At 51.4% G+C, this 24,016-nt stretch overlaps 1 long non-coding RNA gene across 2 annotated transcripts; it reads left to right on the top strand.

The window, feature by feature from the left end:
- The first annotated feature begins 21,501 nt into the window (after nt 1-21,501).
- On the top strand, nt 21,502-23,701 carry LOC120603858 (uncharacterized). Of its 2 annotated transcripts, XR_005653195.1 has the most exons (5): nt 21,502-21,563; nt 21,737-21,928; nt 22,173-22,302; nt 22,855-22,955; nt 23,469-23,701. It is a non-coding gene; the product is annotated as an uncharacterized LOC120603858 (long non-coding RNA). The 2 variants fall into 2 exon arrangements; XR_005653194.1 differs by having other exon boundaries at nt 21,737-22,302.
- The last annotated feature ends 315 nt before the right edge of the window (nt 23,702-24,016 follow it).

Here is a 24,016-nt window from a genome sequence, read left to right as displayed (position 1 = left end):
AGAAACACCCAGAGAGCAAAGGACGGGCCTGGCCATCTCTTTTTCTGCAGAGCAAGGCCGCGGGTGGGTGGACAGCGGACCTGCGGCGTGCAAGGCGCTCAGTCCCCAGGTGGAAATCCCTTCGCTCTCACGAAAATGTCCCACGGTGCAGGGGATGCTACTCAAAACCAGAGGTTTCTTTTTCATGCCACAAGCAGAATAAAACCTGTTCTGTAAAACCGTTGACCCTCAGAGGGACGTGGCAATGAATAAGGAGCAAGAGATGACCACGATGGAGGAAACGCGTCTCCCCAAACCCCGGAAAGTGGCCTCGGGGTTTAAATAAAACGAACTCTCCAGAGCCCTGTGTGCAAGGCCTGAGGTGTATACTTGGTTCCATAAATAGCCATTGCTATGAAGAAATAAATACAGAAATGACAATATATTTAAATCGATCACAGATGGAGCCTGAGTCCTCCTCACTCTCCAAGTCGTAAAAATTGGTTCCAATATAATTTAGCCCACATCAGAAGTCAAGCTCGAAATGAGTATTGTAGGGAAGCTACAAATTACATTTTTAAAAATTGGTCTATAATTATAGGCTTAATTAATTACACGAGAGATTTGTTCTTGAAAAGTTACATAAAATGTGTCCTATTTTTGCGCCAGGAAGATGGCCTACGGGCAAGGGACCCTGTCACTCTCATAGGTCTGTGAACACGGGGGTTTTGCTTAAAAGGAGAACTTTCTGTTGGGTGGAAATTTGATATATGCCTTTTAACAAGGAAAAAAAAAAAAAGCATATGCTCATTAGGAGAAGAAACCCCAAATGGCAGGGGATGGATTTGGAGGTTCAAGTGCCCTGAACCTCCCCTCTCCTGGGGATGAGATTATGCTGCAGCCTTGGCGCGACCCCTCCCAGAGCTTCGCTGACACTTGAACGGATACGGCAACTGCTAACTCTATTTCCACGGGATGACACGTCACCGTCTGTGCCGCGACGTGCCGTCTGCGTTGACGGACGTATCCTGGCTGTTCGGCGCCCTCTCTTGCCCACGGCCACTTAGTGTTCAGTATGAAGCATCTTAAGTGTCAAGAAATGGTGGTTCTGTTTTAAATCTTTGCAGGTATCAGGTCTCGAAAATCTGGTGAACAGACTCAAGCAACCCAGGAGCGTCCCGCACCCTCCAATCCCACCCCCGCAGGCCCCTCTGCTAGCTGTCGTGCATGCGTGTGTGTGGGTGTGTGTGGGTGTGTGTGTGTGTGGCCCCACACTTCCTCTCCGCTCATGCAACGCCCCACCCCCTGGACATGCTTCTCTAGTTTCGTTATGTTTTGAAGCAAACGTGGGACCATGCTCTATGCACGACCTTGCACCTTGTGCCGAGAACAAGAGGAAAATTCATCGTAGTGGGGACTGGGTTTCACCTCTCTGGATCTTGAACAAAGATAACACCCCACCCCTCACCCCGCGCCCCGTATGTTACTGACGTTGTTTGTTTTCCGTTGGGAGCAAGGCTCCGGCCCGTGGGCCCGCTGCTTGTGGCTTTCTGCGGGTTGGGATGGTTCTAAGAGCTTCCTGGGAACTCAGCTTTCCAGGACGATAACCTCATGTTCTAGAACCCTTCGCGGCCAGTTACAGGTTCCCTCGCCCTGTTTCTGGCAAGGGACATGAGGCTGTGTGCGGACAGTGAGGGTGGAGAGAGAGTGGCCAGCACGGCACGGTTTAAAGCAGGAAGTCCTGTGTCCTGGGACCGCTTCGGCCCCTGGCCAGCCAGGACGATTGGTCACCCTTAATTCTTTCTTAGAAGCTTGGCCAATGCCAAAGGTAGGAAGTTAAGTTGACTGCTGGAATGCAGTCGCCAGAACACAGCCGTCAGTGGACAGTGGCCCTCCGTGCCGGCCGGAAGCTGGAACCAAGCCGCAGGCTCGCGACAGAATGGTTGCGTTTGCAGCTGACATTTAGCTGGTGACGAAAAGGCAAGCCGGGACATTTGCACGGCGGCTGACATCTCGGTCTCGGCTGGGAACGGTCAGAGCACTGGACTGAGGCCTAGAACCCCCCTCCCTGTCATTTATCTTCGAGATCGGCCCACTGACCTTCAGCTTCTATGTGTAATGCGGACTCTGAGATCTCAGATGCCGAGTTTGAGACCCATGCCCAACAGAATCCACCCAGAATCTGGGCAAAGGCCCCGGTGCAGACAAGCAGGCTGAGTCGATCGGGCTTTGCCTGGGACCCCACGTGATGACACACTGGGACTGGCCCCCGGCCCCCTCTCCACGTGGCCTGGCCCAGCACAGCTGGGAGGCTAGGAGGCTGTTGGACACACAAGGAGGCTGGACGAGGGGCCAGGGCATCGTCCCTCTCACAGCGTCCCCCTCACCCGGCTGCCATCGCAAACACCCAAAGTCACAGACATCTCCCAACCTTAGCGGATTTGATTATGTTCAGTTAACTTTCCTCCCCCACAATGACTGACACACAGATTTCACTAGATAATTCCATGTGATGTAAGTATTGTATTTTCCTGCTCTAATCAGAGGATAAAAACGCATAGCCTCCCCTGCGTCAAAACATGCCAAATGTATTTGCCACTCGTATTCTTTAAATTTTTGTAAATAGTTGCAAACTCAGCATTTAGAAGTTGAGAGATCACCATCTACAATCTAGATTTCATTATGCTCTTTAAAAAAAAATCCAATAAACAAAAACTGGGACCAATGGGGCTCGTTCTAACAACCAGCCGGGGCTGAGTGCAGGGGCCTCCTGGAGGTGGGCCATGGATCTGCCAGTCTGCCGAAGTCCCCTCTGCCCCCTGTTGCTGTACCTGGACTCTGGGGGCATTGGAGTTGGAGACCCTGCCCTCTACCACGTGTGACCTGTACCATGTGCGACGAAGACTGCTAAGCGCCTAGCCAATGTCATCTCTCCTTCCTTCCTAAGACAACCTGCTCTTTATTCTGAGTGGTAATGCGATAAATAACGTTATTTCCCGATTCCCTGTAGGTAGACGTGGCCCATGAGATGTCAGGGGAAGTCTTTGCACAGGGATGCTTGGTCGGCTCCTTGAAGGCAGCTGGGGAGTGTGCGCTTTCTCTCAGTGCAACCCCCTTGCTCCTTTCTCCTGCTCAGAATAAGTTATGATGGCTGGAGCTCCAGCAGCCGTCTGGAACCGTGAGGAGACCTAAAGCTGGAAGTCTCATGCCAGAAAAGCAAGAAAAGCAAACACACGGAAGGAGCCTAGATTCCCAAGAATGGGGTGCAGCTTGCCAGTCCCGGCTTGTTCTCCTTGAGACACCTTCTAAATGAGAAGGAAATAGACTTATCTTATGTAAGTCCCCTATTTGAGTGAGCTTGAGACCCAGGGCAAAGGCAACGCTGACTGAACCCCTCAGTGCCACGTCCAGCTGTGGGACATCGACCAGGACACAGGCGACTGATGCCACTCCACAAGTATTTGAGTCGTTTGACTTTTGAATTCCCCAGACCTCGGAGCACTGGGCCAAGTTCAAAGTAGCATCGCAGCCCTGCCCTCCAGCAGCTAATACTGTGGGAGGAGAGATAAGACTGAATGTCAATAATGGAAATCAGGGCAGGGAGGAAGCAACCGCCCCGTCTCATTCAGCGAGCAACCTACTGCGTGCCCGGCGCCATTTGCACATGCCGTGTCACTGAATGCAGTCTTTACAACAGCTCAAGAGCAGAAAGAAGTTGCACTAAACGACACAACTCGTAAGTGGGGAGGTGGGTCCCCATACAGGTCTCACAAGGACTGTGTGATGGGTTTGTCCTTTCTGAACCCCACACACCTTTCGAGCCAACCCTCTCTGACTGCGAGAGCCAAAGGTCCCAGCCTGTCCGGGTCATGCGGTCACCCCCGAGGCCACGTTTCCTTCCAGCACAGGCATTGTAATCTTCAGAGAAAAGACCTTCAGAAGATTCCGTATGGATGCGACAGGAGCGAAGTTGGACGGACGAAGTGACACTCGTTTCTGTGTGCTGCGGGCCTGCTGAGAGCCAGACCCTGTGCTAAGGGCTTCGTGTGAAGCGTGGCATGACGTTTTCAAAACACCCTTATGAGATAGGTCCCAGCATCATGCCCGAGGAGCGGAGGTTCGCAGAGGTTAAATAAGCAGCCTAAGGCCACACAGCTAAAAGGTGGCAGAGCCAAGGTTTGAACCCATGCCCCAAAGCCCCCTCTCAACCATGCCATAATACTCGGGTGCCACGGCTCACAGTGCTTCGTGCCCTGGAAGGTCACGACGAGAAAGCAGTGATCATTTTTTGGATTGTTCCCCAGGTTAAAAACTGGTTTCCAATAGGTCTTATACCGGGAACAGGTTTGCCGGATGAAACGCAGAACGGCCCCGTTAAAGGTGAATTTCAGATCGACAGCAATCATCTCCTAGTGTAAACGTGTCCTGTGAAATATTCGGGACAATTCGTTGCTGTTTTTCAGAAGTTCGCATTCACCTGGGCGTCCTGGGCTTGATCTGCTCTGTCCGGAAACCCTGCCTGGACAGGCCTGGCCGCCGCGCCGACAGACCCGCGGGTCCCCTGGTGGCTCCTGCTTGCCGCAGGCGTGAGGTAGAGGTCATTCCCAGTGCAGGTCTCGGTCGGAACTGCGGGGAAAGAAAAGGAGGTCTCCCAGGTGACTATGAATCACATGGGCGCTTATTAGTTTATGAATTAAACTGCGCTCTGCCAGCGCTCGCTGGCCAGCGGGAGGGGATGGCGGGGCGGGGCCCTGCTCCTCTCATTTGCTGCCAAGATTCGGGGCTACCAGTTACTCTCGTCAGTCTTGGGCTTAATCATTTAGCAGTTGTAAAGGACTCATTAAAATCGCGGGGTTTATTGGGAACACGTCCCGCCCGTCGGGAGGCAGGCCAGGCCGGGAGCCCGTGTACCCATGTGTTCTGCTCGTGAGCCCCACAACAAAACTGCTGACTGTCGCTAACCCCGATGGTGTGGAAAAGGCGGGGGGAGGAGACACCCTGAAACTCCAAGGGCCAGGCCTGTAGAGGGGCGGTGCCTGGAGCTGAGGCCCCACCCAGACCCACACCCGCCCCAGACTGCCAGCCCTGGCCCTCCCCAGAGGCTGGCCTGCTCCCTCGGGACCTCCAGCTGCACCCTGCCTCCTTTGTCCCTCCCTTCTGAGCGCATCTTGTCCAGATGTTCCAATCACCGAAGCGCTGGGTACGCTGTCCTGCTGTGATCAGTCAGGTGACATGCAGTGATGGAGCCCCTCCAAGCTCGGGGGACGCAGCGACCGACAGGCCGCCCCTTTGCCAGCTCCACGCCCTCAGCTTTGCCTAGCTAGGCCCCTGTTGTTGAATGTGGGTGTCGCTCCCACTTTTTTTTTTCATCCGATCCCCTCCTGAACCTCTCCCACCCCTTTTAAATCTGTGTTTGTTTGTTGTGGGTTTGGGGGCTATTTCTTTAGTTTGGTCGCCTGATGTGGAATTCCTGAGTGACAAGATGAGATCCCAGGTAGGGAGGGACTCTGATTGACTGTCACGTCTTCCAGGCCACCAGCTTCTCGCCTGGGCACTCAGCGGGCCTCCCTGTTCTGCTTCCAGCCAGGCCCCTGTGCCGCCTGTTCCCACAACAGCCGCCAGGGGGCGCTGTTGAAATCTAAGTCGATCACGTCACCGGCTGGAACCCCTGCAATAGTTGCCCGTGGCTCAGGTTGACAGCCAAGATCGTTCTAATGACTTATAAAGGCCCTAGAGTACAGTGAGCCTCTCAACTTCTGCATCTTTGGCATTATACTTTTAACAGCATCCAAGCCGCTGCCAGGTCATCGTACATTCTGGAAACTAGAGTCTCCACATTATTTTGGAATGCATGATACCCAAAGTTCAATGGAGTGTGAAATTCTTTCATATGCACATAAGAAATCGCAATGTTCTACATACATCGTTTGAAAAACACCTTTGGATTCTTTCAATATATTTTCACCTGTTGTTTTTTTTCTTCCTTTGTTAAATGTTGTTTTCAAATTGATTTTCAAGATTCTATGCCTTACTTATTTAGAAATGTTTAAAGATAGTGACAGTGAAGAATTGGAAGACATCGCTAGCAAAATTCTCACTCTGGAATAGTGTATCATGCCAGTCGTAAAATCTGACGTAAACCAAGGACATTTATGGAAGCAAGTTCAAGGTTTTTTTGTTCGTTTGTTTTTTTGTAAGGCGACAAGGTTTTGTTCGGATGTCTTAAACAAAACTCAATATTAAATATACCCCATAATCCTTTGTGTTTTGGCCTCCTTATCATAATCCTAGAGTATTTTCAATGTGATGCATTTTTTTCATCCAGCTCCATGCAGATGTCCCCCAGCCTGTCTTGTTGACCCCACTGCGCTGTGTAAATACCATTTTCTGTGTGTGCTTGTCGCAGAAGAACTCTCTAGAGGACAGCGGTTGGGTTCTGGGTGTCCATGAAGGGCTGGGCACGCGGTAAGGGCTCAGGAGATGGGAACAAGTGTCTTCGCTACCGATGGTTTGGATGAACACACTCGGCTCTCTTTGAGCAAAGAGCCAACATTGGCCCATCTTTGATCCTTACAGAGCCCGGAGACTCCCGCCCCAGGGGACACAGCATGCGTTCCTGGATTCAAAATAAACGAGCTGGATGCTCAGGCTGTTGCTAGTACCCTGCTCAGACAGGGGGCTCCCGTGAGCAGAGCACACGCACTCAGCACATACTTATGGAGTGCTACTTTGTGCCCGGCACCATCCTAGGCACTGGGCAGGCCGCCGCAGACGGGACAAAGTGCCTGTCCCATGGGACTCACATTCTCGGGGCAAAAATAACGACTCTGTGGCAGGCCTGTCATGAGGGTTGTCTATGCGAGAACACACTTAATCCTCACATCAGCCATCTGAGATGCGTGTGTTAATTATCGGGGAGGCTGGGTGACTACCCAAGGTCGCACAAGAGGACCTGGGGTCAGGAGCACGTGTTAACCCTGCCGTCCTTCTCAGGGATGGGGACGAAGGCGGCGTCAGGCATGGGAACGGTGTCTGGTGTCTCAGTCACCTTCGGGAAGGCCCAGGTGCTCTAGGCTGGGGTCTCGGGCAGGAAGGGCAGGGTGCTGCATGCTGGGGCATGACCATGCCATGCTCCCCAGTCGGCAACCCCACCCCTACGATTCCCTTTCATCCCGGGAAACCTGGCATGATTCGTGTGAGATAAAAATCAGCCGTTCAACCCATTCCAGACTGCAGCTGGCTGAATCCCGGGACAGCCGCCACGGGTTCTCGGGGTCGGGGCCAAGGCCATGGCTCCCGTCAGCAGCAGTGGAGTCTGGGGTGGACCAAACATTGTAAGGGAACTCGAGGCGGGCGCTTCGCAATGGCGAGCAAGCTGTGTCTCTCTGGGAACAGAGTCCAGCGTCCCCACAGGTCTCCCGACGAGCTCACTACCTTGTTTTCACGTCGGGCATTGGCAGATTGATGAGAATTGTGGTTTCATTGCACCAAAATTTGTGTTGGAAGCTGTGAAATGTGTACAGATGTTTCAAGTAGAGCCAAAAATTCCTTTCTCCTTTCTTCGGGTTGCTTTTCCAGCCATCTCTACAGCGCCACAAATTTTCGAGTTTCACGGGGATTCTTGGTACCCTACTTTCCTTCAGTTGGGAATGCCAATGACCTCTATGAACATCACCAGCAAATTAGACGTTTACATTTAATTAATTTTAACCTTAAAAATAGATGCATTCTCTGAAGACTCAGATGTCTGGAAAATCTGTCCTGGGGCCATCATCAGAAACGTGGCCACGGATTAGTGGGCGAAGACTCGGGGAACACTCTGCCGTGGTCAAAAGCTAGAAACAAACTAAATGGTCCACAATGAGGGACGGTTAGATTCGGCCAAACCACGGGCGGGAACGGGCCATTGTGCAACCTCGGAGTTATTGTTTTCCAGAAGGACGAAATGACATGGGAAAATTCTCATGGCTTGAAATTAGATGATTAAAAACTGCCTTCTAAGCTGTAAGTAATGAGTTTATATAATTACATCTCAAATGTGGAGGGAGAGGGAGAGAGAGAGAGAGAGAGAGAGACAGAGAGAGAGACAGAGAGAGAGACAGACAGAGGGAGAATTAGAGATTCGAGAAGGGAAAGGAAGATGCCGAAATGTCCACGGTAATTATCTCTGGGTAGTAGAATTTCGTCTTCTTTTTTGTCTCTTTATTTTCCAAATTTCTACTTTAATAACCTTTAACTTCAGATAATAATCAGGAACAAAAACGTTATTTTAAAAGAATGAGTATCTCTTTGGTCAGAATCGGAGTGATTTTTCCTTTTTCTCTTTATTGCCCTTAATTTCCAACATAAACACACTACTCTTATAAATGTATTATTCATTTTGTTTTCTGGGGAAAGAATAGAATGTATATTTCGTAATGTGGCAGGGGAGGGGGGTGTCTACGGGTCGGTGTCAAGAAACGAAGTGACATTAAAGCGACAGAGAGGGGAGAAACTGGCCGCTGAAAATGGAGCCCCAGGTGGATTTGGGAACCGTTGGCGTGTTCCTAGCCCCCAAGCTCATCTCAAACGCAAAGCTCACGAATGGGATGCGGCCGGGGGAAACGATCAATCTGCTTAGACCTTCAAAAGCGCAGCAACAAGACGTCGTCGTGTCTTGCTAAAGGTCCGTCCCTTGTCTGGCCCCTTCCTTCGATGTCTGAAACCCCAGCGAGCCGCAGTCACTGCCAGCGTGTCCGAGCGTGTGGCCGGCGTTTTCCTGAAGCCCGTTTTCCCATCTGGATCGTTTCGCCTCAGTGCTGTCTGTCGGGGTGCGTGGCTGTGACCCACCGCCGCCGAAGGCGGTCCCCCGCCTCCAGGCTCCCCACGTGCTTCTGTGCCGGAGACACGCACGATGGCGGCTCCTCGTTCAGATCGCAGCAACGCCGCGAGGAGATGGGGCGCCACGTTTCGTAGCGTCCCCATTTTACAGAATGGGAAACTGAGGCTGAGAGTGATCGAGGAACCGGTACAAGCTCCCCCGGCCAGGAAGTGGTGGAGCCGATATTCAGATGTCAGTCGATCTTCTTCGGAGCCTTTATGGAACGGTGCAAATGCCCCCAGGTAGGCATTTACCTGGAAAACAGGTAAAATTCTGATGTGAGCTTTATTTAGCTCCGCTGATGGCTGGAAAACAAAGATCACAGTGAAGGATTGCACGTGTCCGCTGCCCGGCACGGGTCTGCAAGGACACCGAAGCTGCCCGGAGGCCACCCCAGCCTCCAGGAAGCAAGGGCAGTGTCAGCAACTTCGCAGGTATCCCCGGCAGGTGAGAAGGGCTCAGCAGGCAAAGGAGGAACATGTCTCTTCTCCCAACTTGGGGCCGGCCCAGCAAAAAGCTATAAATCAAGTGAAACATGGGCCAGCCGTAAACAACCATTCAGTCGTTTTTATTTTCATTTTTTTTCTGAAACTAATCAGTTCAGCATGAGTCACTTTGTAGGAGCTGAGACCATGCTCCCGGAAGTGATGGTACACTGAGTAATCGTATCAATGGGCGCATCTCAGAGATGACTCCCAGCTTCCAGAAGATTCCAAGGAAACGAATCAGCTCAGGGCTGATTACCCAACCAGCCCGGGGCTCTGGAGGGGGCTGAATCCAGTGCTCGCGGTAGGATTGCCAGATAAACACAACACATACTGCGGGACGTACGTATGCTGGAAAAGTATCTGTCGTTCATCTGAAATTCAAATTTCACTGGGCGTCTGGTCTTCTACTTTATCTAGCAACCCTTCCTAGACATCCTTCTTGTTCTTCAAGCAAAGGTAGCACACACTTAGCCAAACTCTACAAGACGGAAGAGGACTTCCAGAATGGAATCTGATCTTCTCACCGCCTTGCTTAAAACACTATAGCCATTTCCTGCTGTTCTTTGCAAACTCCGAGCATGCCTCTCAGATGGCTGCCCTGGGGGACGCCCTCCACCTCCATGCCCCACACGGCCCTTCCCGGCCCCGCCCCTGCCAACCCCGCCAGCTCATCTCCGGCGACTTCCCCTCCCTCCCAGGGCTCACCGGCTTCCCTGCAGGTCCTCCAGAGATCTCGTCCGTGTCCTCGCAAGCTGTGCCCGCTGCGTCCTCAGGAAGGAGGTAGCATTCGGAAGACCTAAGTCACTTGCCTAAGGTCAAGTGGATGCTACGAGGTGGAGTGAGGGACTTAGAAGGTCCTCTTCCTGTCCCCAGAGACTCCTTAGCTTCTTCCAAGCCACTCTTCCCTGCTGGGTTTTGTGAGGTTGCTACTTTATAGCTATTTATTTGCCCTCAAACCAAGCTCGGGAGATTTGTCGCTTTGGGTTCTGGAAAACAAGTTTAAGTTCACCCTTTCGACACCCTTCACGATTCAATAGACTTAGCTCACATGTCCTCTCAAAGCCTCAGTATTTGTCTGAACTCAAAAGTGCTAATTTCCCCCCCACGCCCCCAAACACACGCACACACATGCACACGCACAACACGCACACCCCTCAAGGCTATAGAGATGTCTGACACTTAAAGTTGCCATAGCAACCAAAAGCTTGTTCTCTGAATCTTTCCCCGATGGGAGGATGATGTTAACTTCCTGTCTGTTTCTAGAAAATATTTTCACCTCTTGGCATCTACCAGCGAAGGTGGGCCAAGGACTTGGGTCCAGGTGGGTGAGTGGAGCCCGGGAGATGAAGAGAGCCAAGACCTACTCCAAGCTGCAGACATATTCTTGGGCTCTTTTTGTTCCCAGGAACTCTGGTTTTACCTTCCTGCTTTCTAATCTGCCCGTCCATCCATCCATCCATTCACTCATTCGACATGCACTGACTAAGCATACCAGGTACGGTTCTGAGGCCGGGGCCCAGACGTGACCTCTGGTCCTCCAGCCCCGGCAACCTCCCCATCCAGTGAGGTATGAGCTGACTGCTCAGACTGCTCAGTGCCATCAGGAGCAGGGTGGAGCCCTGTGGAATGTGTGCCAGAGTCAGCTCCAGTCTGGTGGGCTCAGAAGGAAGCAAGGCATGAGCTGAAATCTGAATGCAGGTTGCCATTGGCCATGAGAACGAGGGGCGGGAACATCCTGGGTAAGCTCCTTGGACAGCCCAAGCCCTTTCCAGCCCTGGAACAAAACACCTGCTCTCCCTTCGGCCAGGAACACCGTCCGCCCGGTCTTCGCACAGTGGCTCATTGTCACAGTTAAATGATCAGCTGGATGCTCCCTCCCCAAGGGAACATCTCCAACCACCCTATCCAAAGCTGCCACCCTTGGCAGCTAATAATTAGTTATTTCAGTCAATTGTTCATGCAAACATATTTATTGGGTCGCTGCTCTGTGCCAGGCACTTGGGAGAACAGTCAGCAAGTCCCAAAGTCGTGCTCACGGAGCCGACACATCGCTGCATCTCCGCACTCACCTTGGTATTTTATTTCTCTGCTCGTCTCCCCTGCTCCACTGCCAGCTCTAAGAGGGCAGAAATCTGATCTGTCTTGTTTCCTGCCTGGCATACAGTGGGAGCTCAGTAATAAATGCGTGAACGGATGGATAAATAGTGAATGAATGAATGAATGAATGAGGTCCCGTGACCCTCCAGAGCAGCGGTGCTCGATCGGGGCACATTTGGAAATGTCTGAAGACATTTATGACCCACCATTCAGCAAATGCACTGAAAGCCACAGGCAGGGGGACGGGGACGCCCCTGTGCATCCCACCAGCACGGGACGGCCCCGCAGCGGAGAGCGACCAGGCCACGGCACCAGCATGTCGAGACAGAGAAACAGGGCTGCGAGCCCCTCAACCTCCCACCCCATGTCCAGATCACCCGGGCCTCCTTCTGCCCCGCCCCGCAGAGGGTTATGAGACCGGCAGGCCCCCCCGTCTTTCCCTGAGACCAAAGCTGTGTGTCGCTTGCAGGCTCTCGTGGAGGCAGAGCCCCGACTGGCAGGTGACCGGAGCCAGAGGTGTCCCTCTGTGGCGCTGGGTGCAGCTGGCGCCTGGAGAGGGCTCACCTGGCTATCTGCGGCCAGCACATGTGCGGCAACCATAAACATGCTGATGGTGTGTGACCGGTCAGAGTCGCACGCAGGCCTGCAGGAGCAAATCAGGGACCTCGGCGGGGTGGAGGCTGAGATGGGATCTGGAAGAGGAGTCAGCCGAGTGGAGGGTGATGGGAGTCAGGTGGCGGGCACCTCCCGGGTAAAGGGAACAACCGCACAGGAAGGGAGCACGTGCCTTTGAAGGCTGCAGTCAAAGTGTCGGCCAGGGCCGGGGTCTCACGTGAAGGTTCGCATGGGGAGAGACGCACTGCCGAGCTCACTCGCTGGGTGTTGGCAGGACTTGGCTCCTTGCAGGTCATTGGACTGCGCTCATCACGTTCCTTCTGGCTGGAGGCCCGAGGCCACCCACCATGTGGGCCTCTCCGTCACACGTCATGGCAGCTGGCTTCCTCAAAGTGCACAAGGTAAGAAGGTAAGAAGGTAAGAAGGCCGTCGAGAGAGTCTGCTAGGGAAACGGAAGCCACGATCTCCTATGACTGAGCCACCGAAGTGGCATCCCATTGCCTGTGCTTCTGCTGTCGGAGAGATGCGTGTCTCTAGGCCAGCCCACAGTCACAGCGGGGCGCTCACGCAAGGGCGTGACTACTGGGAAGGGGGAGCATCGGGGGCCACACTGGAGTCAGCCTCCCACGCGGAGGGGGACATGAAAGCCCCGAGCAAGCAGGCGAGCAAGCAGCGGAATTCCAGAGTCATGCGAGGTGGTCGGAGAGCAATGTCTGTCTGTCTGATGACGGATGGATACAGGCCTCACGAGGACGGGGTCACTTCCACTCCGTGCCACCAAGTCTCTTTCTGGGGCCCGACACTCCGGCCCGGGTAGACGCTGAGTGAATGAATGCAGTCATTTTTCTGGGCGTGGACAGTATAAGTATCTCAGGGCAGGGCTGAGTCCTTCATCTTCTGGCTCCATCCAAGATCCCATCTCCCAAAACGCTCCACTAAATGGTGCATTTCTGTTGGGGAGGCGGGTTTCCATTTACTTTTATTTCCCTAAAAGACACTAACTGAGTTTGCTTAGCTCCGGGTTGGGTGTTTTGCGGGTCGTTTGGGCTCATATCTTTTGGGGAATTACTAAGGACGTTTCCAGTCTCTCCCAGGGATATAGTTTAAGGGCTTTTTCCTCAGCAAAGGCACACGCGTTCATTTCATGTAAACAGGAAGATTAGGAGGTTACTTAATAAGCTCTCAACTGTCCACACCGCCCCCAACCCCCACCAATTTTTTAACCTGAAAAACAAGACCTGAGTTTGACTCTTAAAAAATGTCCGATGCTATCTGTTCCCCTCCAGCTCAGATTGTACCCAGGAGCTGGGCACCTTCTGCAGCAGGAGCCTGGGGTGGGGTGGGTGGGTGGGGTGAAGGGGGTGGGACTCTTGGGGCCTTTGTCCTAGAGCTCCTGTCGCTAGTATTTTTCAGTGAAAAAAGAAAGTGGGGCAAAGAAGAAGTGAGCCAGCAAGCCGAGGGAACAAGAGACAAATCCAGCACGAGCCCAGGGACCCCCACAGCTCGTGTGCCGTTTATTCCAACTGGTAATTATCTCTCAAATCTGTCCCCTTCTCTCTATCCCCACCGCTATTTGCCTGGGCCAGACTTCTTACCTCCGGAGAAGTGACAGTCGGGCAGGATAATTCTCTGTCGTGGGGGCAGCTCTGGGCATCGCAGGATGTCCGGCAGCATCCCTGACCTCTACCTAGTAACGATGCTTCCCCCCCCTCCGCAATTTTGGCAACCGAAAATGTCTTCAGACATTGCCAAATGTCCCCTGGGCAGGGACAAAGTTGTCCCCACTTGGGAATCGTTGGCTGAGTCTAAGCTCGAACCTTCTCTGTTCGGCTTTCTCCCCTCGGTCCTCTCAGCTGCCCCCCTGGCCCCCTAGTGCTTTGCCCCGATAGGTAAGCAACGCATGCTCCTTGATTGCATGACAGCGGGACAGTGCCTGTGACCTCGGGGCCTAAGACAACGCCTGAGACGTAGAAGATGCCCAACCAACACTTGCCGAATGATGACAGAGCCTCTAGCAGGCAGACTTGATGTCTTTCTGCTCCGCGCCCAGCACTCGGCTCAGCAGGCCCTCGGCTTCTCCGCGGGGTGCAGCCAGCTCCATTCTCCCTGAGAACGTGAATGAGGCGTGAACAGCCCCCTTCTTAACAAGTGGCTTTATGCTCCCCGCCTCCCCATTTTATAAGTGGAGAAACCAGTGCTGAGGTTAGAGTTAAAATAACCTTCCCAGGATCCTCAGCGGCAGCGCTGGCCTCCTTACAGAGACCCGTCCGACCCCAGCGCAAACAGAATCTGAAAGAAACCCCCCTCCCACGTACGGCAGAAGAGAGGTCTACAGGAAGCCGAAATCATCCCGGGCTCTTTCCTCGGACACTTTGGTGACATGTGACGAGTCCCGCCATCTCTCCAGGTCCCGGTTTCTCTCTTTCGAAGGTGCCAAAGCCGCAGCGAGGTCTCCGACCACCCTCGTATCTCTGAGATGTTTGGATTCCGCCCCCGCCTGGGCCGCCGCTGCTGGAAACGCGGGCGAAGTTGAAAGCCTTCGTGAAGGTAAACAGGAACCTCTCCAGGCTCACGCTCTCGCTCCACATTTGGTTTCAATTCTCCGAATTCTTCTGCACGTTGTGCTGTCCTGATGAGATAGAATCGAGCAAATGTAAACGGAAAGCCGAGAGAGCCTGGGAAAACTCAAGGAAAAAGGGTTCGGTGCTGCTAACGCTGCCCTCCCTGAGTCCCCCGAGAGGTGGGCTTTACCTGGGCCGAGGGGCGAGTGACGATGGGCGGGGGACTGGAAGGGGTGGCCCTTCTGAACCCAGCCACTGTCTCCCCGTCCAGAGCGCCCTGAAGTGTAGGGGGGCGTGGGGGGGAGCATCCAGAGGCCAGGAATATTTTCAAGGAGATGGGGAAGGAGCTGCCCAAATTTTGTTCCAGCTTCAGGCCCAGCAGGGCGCACACCCTCGAATGCAGCCAGTGGACAGGGGGGCGCTGGGGTGGATGCCAGATCCCGCAGATTCTTCAAACAAAACCGGGGATTTACATTCTTACGCGAAGCCTTCCAAGTTTTAAATGTCAGGACGCCACTGGGGGCCAAACCAAATGCTCCGTCTGACCCCACAAGGTCTGCGGGCTGCCAGGCTGCTGCCTGGCTCATTGACGCCCCTTTGGCCTGCCCAAATGGACCTTTGCTCTGGGGCACACACGTATTCTCTGTGTAATGAGCGATTAGGACACACCAGGTACGGATCTAAGGGCCTGACAAACACTGAGTTCGTTCAATTCCTGTAACAACCCTACAAAGTGCACACGGTGACCAGCTCCTTCTTACAGATGGTGAAACCCAGGCATCGAACCATACAATTAATGGCCTCTTAGTATCAAAGAAATGCAGCATTTATGACTCTTTAGAAATACGTTCCATCACGATTCGTGGGGCACGTTTTCTTGTGCTTTAAAACATTCTCTTTTTAGGAGAGCAGGTACATAAAAGCAGGCTCCCCGACGTCACTTCCCTGCGAGGACTCTAACCTTTGCTGGTGTGTTATCCCCTTGGGGCTTCCGGTCAGGGAACGTTGAGTTTCCGATTCATTTTTTTTAAAGGTTTATTAGGGTACCTGTTCTCTAAAGCACTGTGCTGGATGCTGGGGTGGGCAAAGGGATACAACTGAGCTGGCTGGCAGCAGGCACTTCTTGCAGGCAAACCCCTGCACCCTTCTGCCCGGCCACGTCCGCGGGACCCAGAAAGGGGTGAGGAGGTGGGGTCGCTTGGCTCCCGCTCCCCACAGAAACATTTGGCAAAACCTGGAGACACTCGGGTGTCTGGGGGTAGGATGCTCCTTGCATCTGTGGGTACAGCTAAGCTCCGCCCTCCCTGACCCTCAGATCCATTATCTGTAAGTTGGGACTATCGTGAGCTGCCTGAGGGCTCTGCGACCCCCCGGAGACCCCGGCCCGAGGCCCTCGCGTGCTGAGCCTGGCATCACAGGTGTCCAGTCAACGCTCCTTCACACTTCCCCCTCCTTCGCAGGGAGGTGATGTCGGGGAGCCTACTTTTATGTACCTGCTCTCCTAAAAAGAGAATGTTTTAAAGCACAATAAAACGTGCCCCACGAATCGTGATGGAACGTATTTCTAAAGAGTTATAAATGCTGCATTTCTTTGATACAAAGAGGCCATTAATTGTATCAAGGACTTCGATTTCACAAGAGCTTCTTGGAGACGTGTGTGTGTGTGTGTGTGTGTGTGTGTGTGTATCTCGACAGGGAGGATTCCACAGTAACTGTACCTGTTGATTGCAAGGTGCACCTTACTTCTGTCCCAGATTAAACAAGAGTTCTGCCTTCCACCTCTGAGCTGGGGTCAGCATGGTGCTGTATTCAGGGGACATAACTGAACCCCAAAGCCTTGAAAGCCACGTTTATCCTATGACAACCTGCTTAAGGATTAAGAGATGATTTCTTAGCCTATCGAGCAGCAAAAGTTTTGAAGAATAAATGGTTCGTAGCCTGGTCTTAGCTCTTACAGTAAAGAATCAAGGTATAGTCCGCTCAGGGACAAAGACAAAGGAGAGTCAACCCACCCCCCACCCCCGCAAGATGAAATCCATAAAGATATCAAAAACAGATAGGACATTTTGATGGATGGATAAGTAGGTGTGGATGGGCTATGGATGGATGGAAGGATGGATGGATGGATGGATGGATGGATGGATGGACAGATGATGATGGATGGATGAATAGTTAGATGCACAGATGGACAGATGGACAGATAGATGAATGAATAGCTGGATATATGAGCAGTGAGACGTAAGCAGATATACAAGTATACAGAGAGAACTCTTTTTAGGCATGCACAATCCATTACGGTAAAAAAAACAAATAATGCAGCTTGTATATGGTGCCACTCAAATTTGTTCCCAGAGAAGGTCACCCAAAAAGGTTCCTTTGCAGAAAATTGCTAATCCCATTGTGACTTCCTAGTTACAGAAAAGGTTAGACAAACACTCAAAGAAATGGGCTTTTTCACTGAGGGTGGCTCGAAGAGAGGTTCTTTTCTTCTTCCTTTGCTCAGGTGACTTCGGAAGAGAGTCTACCTCGGTGTAATTTAGAAACAGAGTCTGCAGCCCTCGCTCTGTTCTCTCTCTGCTCTCGCTGCTCCCCGTAACTGGCCTTGTCTGTCCACATCCAGGAGGGAGCCCCTCTCGGGAAAGCGAGGCGGGTGGCCCCAAACCTTCGCCCTGCCTGATGCTGCTGTTGGGTTGCCCGTATGGAGCGGCAATCTTCCACCGGCCACCCTGTGGTCTGTCTGCTCCGCTTCCGGCAAGAAGCGCGATGACTGTCTTTGGGGTGGCCCTCCTCCACTCTTAACCCGTTGCTTTGGGGATACCTCGAGACTTCTCTGACTGGTTCAGAGGCACCCAATGAGCAAGCCAGTCATTCATGCAGAGATGTCTGCTGAGGCTAACAGCTCTCTCTTCCACTCTGAGGATGTGACACCCGGAGCTTCTGCAGCCGTTTTGTAAACAAAGATGCCAACCCTCGTGCCATCGTTCGAGTCGGGGAGTAAGTGGCATCGGATCCCAGCGGGTGGTCACGTCAAGCCAGCCCGCACTGAGTTTTCCGTCACTCGCCGTCAGCAGCAGATGCTGTTGGTCGTCCAGGGAACATTCATGCTATCCCCATCTCATCTGCCCCTCAGGAGATGTAGCCCTACCCCAGCTCGGGGGTGAATCCCGATCGGTCCCAGCAGCTGTGGCGATCCCATTCCACTACGCAGCGGTTGCTTCAGCTGCGGGCATCTGACGCACGTCTGGCCGGTGAGGCGTGAGGGGAGGCTGCCCGCAGGGTCCTTTGCTCTTCGAAACAGACCCTCGGCCTCCAAGACACAGCCAATGTTAAACTCGGCGTATGTCCTTGAGTGTTTTCGTCTGTGCATATAAATTTGCTCCTCATTTTTTTTAGAAATATGTAATGCGTTAAGCTTTATCGCTCAGGGACTATATTGCAAGCAGCTTCTCTGCTCAGTGGACGCGTTTCTAAAGAACGCAGAGCAGATGTTAGGAGTGCCGGATGTGGGACAGACAGGGACCGTGTCCTGGGTCTGCTGGACAAGCTGCGCGACCTCGAATGAGTTGTGTAATCCCCCTGCACCCCAGCTTCCCCGTCTGTAATGGGGGCCATTCCTGCTACCTTCATCACAGTGCAGCCGGGGGCATTAAATACGATCTCTTCTATGCGGGGCTCAGCATACTGGCCAGACGTCAGCGTCCGGTGGTTATTAATATTGGTTCTGCAACATGGTTTTCCTGTCTACAGAGTGTCTCAGGTGCTGTGGTGGTGCCATGATTTGTTTATTCAACTTTTTTGCGATTGGACATTTGAGCGTTTGTGTTTTAAAATAAACAATGCTGTAGTGAAAACTCCTCCGCCAAACACTAAAATAGGAAGTAGTATCTGGAGTGGGGGGCGATCTATGTTTTGATGGAGGGGCTGCTGCTGCTGAAGAAGCCTGGGATTCGCCAAGAGGGTGCCAAGCTAAGCCCCCGCCCCGCCACGGCTCAGCTGCCATCTCCTCAGCAGAATTTGGCCAAAGGGTCTTTTCATTCCTTCTCGGTCAGCTCAGCTCCAACGGTCAGAGACAGCATCAGCCAAGAAAAATCCTGCCTGTATGTCTGGGTTTGGCTTCTGTTTCATGACTCACCGTGGGATACAGGTAGACTGACATGTCTACTCCCTGGAAAGGAAGTCTCCAGAAGGCTTTCCCGCTGGGACATTCCTGGGGGTTTTGAACCTGCAACAGGACACGATTCTTTAGCGTGCCTCTTACCGATCATGTAAAAGAAATTGTTTTGTGTGTGTGGCAAAACATATACACAACATAAAACGGGCTGTTCAAGTCAGTGGCGTTAATTAAATCTGCAATAGTGTGCGGCCATCACTACTGTGATCTCCAAAACATTTTTATCACCCCGGACATAAACGGCGCCCGTTAAACAGAAACTTCCCCCTTCTCTCCTACCTCCCATCAGCCCCTGGTAGTTCTAATCTCCTTTTCGTTTTTATGGATTTTCCTGCTCTAGATATTTCGCGTAAGTGAAATCATACCGTATTTGTGCTTTGCGTCTGGTTTATTTCACTTGGCATATCGATTTCAAGATTCTCCTTGGTGCCGTATGTATCAGAACTTCACTACTTTTCATGGCTGAGTAATATCCCACGTCCCACATTTCGTCTATTCGATCATCTGTTGATGGGCACTTAGGTGATTTCCACCTTTTGGCTATTATGAATAATGCTGCAGTGAACATTGGTGTACACGTATCTGTTTGAGCCTGTTTTCTCTTTTTTTTCTTTTTGGCATATACCTGGGAGTGGAATTGTTGGGTCATATGGTAATTCTATGTTTAACTTTTTGAGGGACTGCCGAACTGTTTTCCACGGTGGCTGCACAATTTTGCATTCCTACCAGCAATATATCAAGATTCCAATTTATCCGTCTCCTCACCAACACTTATTTTTTTAAAATGTCGTAGCCTTACTAGTGGGTATGCAGTAGCATCTCATCGTGGCTTGGGTTTGCATTTCTCTAATAACTAACAACATTGCGAATTTTTTCAGGTGCCAACTGGCCATTTGTTTATTTTCTTTGGAGAAATGCCTATTCAAGTCCTCTGTCTGTTTTTAAAATTTGGTTGTTAGTCTTTTTGTTGTTGAGTTGTAGGAGTTCTTTATATATTCTAGATGAGAAATCCCTTTCAGATATTCGATTTGCAAATATTTTCTCTCTTTCCGTAGGTCACTGTTTTAATTTCTTGATAATGTTTTTTGATGTATAAAAGTTTTTAATGTCGATAAATCCAATGTATGTGTTTTTCTTTTGTTGCTCATGCTTTTGGTGTCAAACCTAAAAATTTATTGCTGAAGCCAAGTTTGGAGATCATTTAAAATAACTAAATATTTCTTGACCCTCAAGCTCTATAACAAATGCCCTGTCGGCAAGGACGGGGAGTCTCCTCTTGTTCTATTCTCCCAGTGGGTTGCATTGGCCAGTGGGCAGGTAGGGAAGTAGGTAGATCGTTTTATTCATTTATTAGCCAGATCAGCAAACTCTCCTATTCTCCTTCTCTGACCACTGACCTCACGTCATAGGGACTGTTCCAAGGTGCAGGCTGGCCAAGAAGAGTAGCCCACACCTCTGGCATTAATGATTGGTCCAGTGGGTTGCCACGTAACCCAAGCAACCAATGAGAATTCCTCTGGGATAGACCGATAGACATTTGCTGGGAGAAAGAACTCTATTTCCGTTGAAGCTGGCAGGTAGGCAGCTGTGTTCTTGCTACACGAACCTCATCTGCTGGAGGCAAGAATGAGGCAGAGAGCCAAAGCAGGTCGAGACCAGCAGAGATGAGAGAGAGCCAGGGGGAGCGTCATGGGGTGCAGAATCCTCTGTCCCAGCCCAGGGGACCTGGTTCCTTCAGCTCGTCCTTGTATCACGTGTGTGTCCTCCAAGAACCCTCCAGTGACACAAGCCAATCCAGTCCCTTTTACCTTCAGTTCTTTGCAAATATAACCACCTCGATGGATGCCCCCATCCTCTGCCCCCTCTTTCCGATTTATCAGCACCTGAATACATCTCAGTGCCCACACCTCCAAGCCCTCACTCTTCTATGTTCTCTGTCCACACCCCTCTCCCCAACTCCAACCTCAAGACTCAGTCTACACCTCCTGCCGTAGCTTGCCCGCACCAGACCCTCCCTCCAGCTCCCTGGACAAAGGGGGCTGATTCTCCCCACGGGCCCTTACATCACCCCGTAACACCTCACGCATTCAGCATTTTGCTCAGACACCTCTCCCCACTGGACCACGGGCTTTCTAAGGGCAGCCGCAGACGGGCTCCAGCGTGTCCCCTGGGGTGGGTGCACTGACGGATCTCGACAGGCACCACCAGAATAACTGGACTGGAGCTCTCAGGCAGACGGGCCAACCCTGGGCGCCAACATTTACTTGCTGCGTGAACTCTGAGCGGGTGGTTAACTTTGTGTTGCCTCATTTGCAAAACAGGCTGATGATAAGGACATTTCCTTCCTGGGGCTGGGTGGGGATTTAGGGAGCTATGCTTCTTGCATGGCTCTGCTGTCAAGGCTTTCTTTCATCTCTCCCTGTCTCTTTCAGGCTCTGGGCCATGCTTCCCTGTTTCCTGTGCCTCATTCTCAGTCGGGTTTGTCTCTCAGGCAAGAAAAGACAGGCACTGGATGGCCCAACCCAAGGGCATCCTTACAGCAACCTTCCTGACCAACATCTGCATTTGAATTCAGAGAAGGGCTCTGATTGGTCTGCTTGGGGAATGGACCCACCTCTGGACCAATCACTGTGTGCAAGAAAATGGAGCTCTCTCATTGGCCAGCTAGTTTCTGTGCCTGCCCTTTGCATGGGAGCTTGATAGGCCAGCTTGGAACACACTGAGCAGTGGGGAGTGGCTATTCCAACGAGTAGATGCTGGACGCTTGAAAGAAAAATAACCTTTCCACTACAGTAAGATTCCTTAATTTAATATTCCCATTACCTTCAGAAATAAGTAATATCATACTTTGTTTATCCAGGGGGATAAAGGTTCAAAATAAATCTTTTTAGAAACAGCCCAGGATTAAGAAAAGCTCTTTCCTCCTACCTGCTCATCCTTCTTTTCACCCCATCATCTTTTCGAGGGGGCTTCTCACTTGTTCCGACTCCTGCATCGGCCCCAACCGTGGGAAAGACGGTTCTTCTTTGCTGGAATCTGGCTTCATGTCAGATTTGGGAAGACGGATGACTCCGTAGAAGAAGCCACAAGCCTGAGTCTACAGGAGCGGGGCAGGGCTGCTGGGGACAGGACGTCGTGGACATCGCTCACTCATAGGGTTGCCAGGAATGGGGCCAACTCAACGCACATAACAACAATTTCAGTTCTCTTCCCCTGTACTCATACCTGTGCTAGTCACACTATTCCAGTCTCCTGTGCTCGTAACACCTGTGTGTGTTACACCTGCTCTTGCTACACCTCTGCTTGTTACTCCTGTGCCGGTCACACTATTCCACTCTTGTGTGCCGGCCCCCCCTGCGCTTGTTACACTAGTCCATTCCCCTGTTCCTTCCTGTCTTTAGAAGGAGGATGAGCAGAGATCCTTCCCTGTGGTGACAGCGGCCAGTGGAGGTGAGAACACAGAATCTGGGGTCGACGCAAGTGAGTTCAAACCTCAGCTCTGCAGATGTTAGCTGTGTGACCCAAATCAAGGTAGGTGCCTCTTCTGGGCCTTGATTTCTTCCTCTGTGCGATGCAAATTAACAGCCATGGCTGTCTCCGAGGGTTTTGTAAAGAACAAGGGAGATGATGAATGCCGAGGTGGCTTGATGGAAGCTCATGGCCCCTCATTTGTACAGATGCTTCGAAGGCCCTGGGAAGGGCCCCTGTGATGTATAGTTCTTATAAAATCTGCAACAGTTCACTAAACCTTTCCACTTTGAGACCCTCGCCACACACACCCCTGCATCAGGTGACGTTGAGAATGGTGGCTCCCTATCGGATACATGTAGTTCGCGTTTGGTGAGCCCAGGTAATGGGGTTCCAGGGCCAGGAGAGGGTGGAGGTGAGCGAGGCACCAGGGGCGCAATTTTAAGGAGGTGTTTGCAGGGCCCTGGGGTGAGCATCACCTTGGGCACCTTCTCCTTACACCCTGCTGCTGACCCAGAGTCCTCCTTCCTCCCTCCATTTTCTCTTTTTATCGCATTGGGAAATAAAGTCACCAACAAGGAAATTTCTCATAATCTCTGTTGTTACTGTTGCTAGCTCTTTCCTGAGTCCACGTGTGTGATAAGGGCCGGAAATTCACAAAGGAAGAGGGAAAAAAAGGCCGCCCTTCATCTCCTCTCAATGGCCACATTTAGCACGTATGTCGCTTCAGCTACCTTCGAATAAAGAACTCACTTAGTTCCCTCCGAGAAATCCCAAGAATCTTAATACTGTCATCTCAGCAGGCAATCTGAGTTAAAAAAAAAAAAAAATCAGTAGAAATTCAAAACTTTCACGCGAAGTTTGAGTTTGACTCGAAACATTTAATTTATTTAAAAATAGAAATGTAAATGTAAGCGGTATGTTTTCTTCCTGCCGTCAGAAGCTCTCGCCAGCTCTGACTGACTCATTAACAAATTAACATGTTGTGATTGCACTGAGAGCAGTTGCAACATAATTGTTACAGCCCCAGTCCTGCCCAAACTCTTTTATAGAGTACAAATTAGATGCTTTTCATATACGCTATCTAATTTTAATTAAAATTTGCCCTAAAGCTATCCTTCACAGCTTTGAAGTTGCTGGAGTTTTGTCATCTTGGGGTGGTGAACATTTGCAGTTGATAATGTCAAAATCTGTACCCATGGAAACCGTTTTCCGTCTGCTTCTTCCAGGACAGGCTTAAATCTTGCTGGAGTTTTGATTGCCATGCGGTTCAAGAATTGTTATCTGTAGAGAGAAGAGGTGTTTCCCTGTGGGCACAGCTGAGATTTCGAGATTGTAACTGGGAGACGTGGAGAATTACTTGCAAAGATCTCAGATTTAGGGGCAGTCAAGGCCTCTTCAAATGTTTCATTTTTTCTTCATCTATAAAATAAAGAACATCATGATCCTGTGTCCTACCAAAGTGGCTAAGTTACTTGAATCCTTGAAATTTGGAAAGATGAAGAAAAGCATCCTTCTGAAAGCTTACGCCTGAGCGCAGCCCACGTGACCAAAGCATGCTGGGAAGTTTTGTTTCTTTGTTTTTCGTTTTTAGCAATTTGTGAAAGTTATATAGAAACAGTAAGCAGGTCCTTGAGGTAGTCATGGGAAAAGTGCTGGTAAGCTAGAGCATATGTTGGCGGTCCCACAGAAATTTCATTGAGAATGCCTTGGCATGTTTGGAAGTCATGCTCCATGCCCACTTCCCCAGTGGGATGATGTAGCCAGGAGGTAAGTC

Source organism: Pteropus medius, unplaced genomic scaffold (genome assembly GCF_902729225.1).
Source record: "Pteropus medius unplaced genomic scaffold, Ma_sr-lr_union100, whole genome shotgun sequence".
NCBI classification, from domain to species: domain Eukaryota; kingdom Metazoa; phylum Chordata; class Mammalia; order Chiroptera; family Pteropodidae; genus Pteropus; species Pteropus medius.
This window is presented reverse-complemented; position numbering and strand designations above follow the sequence as displayed.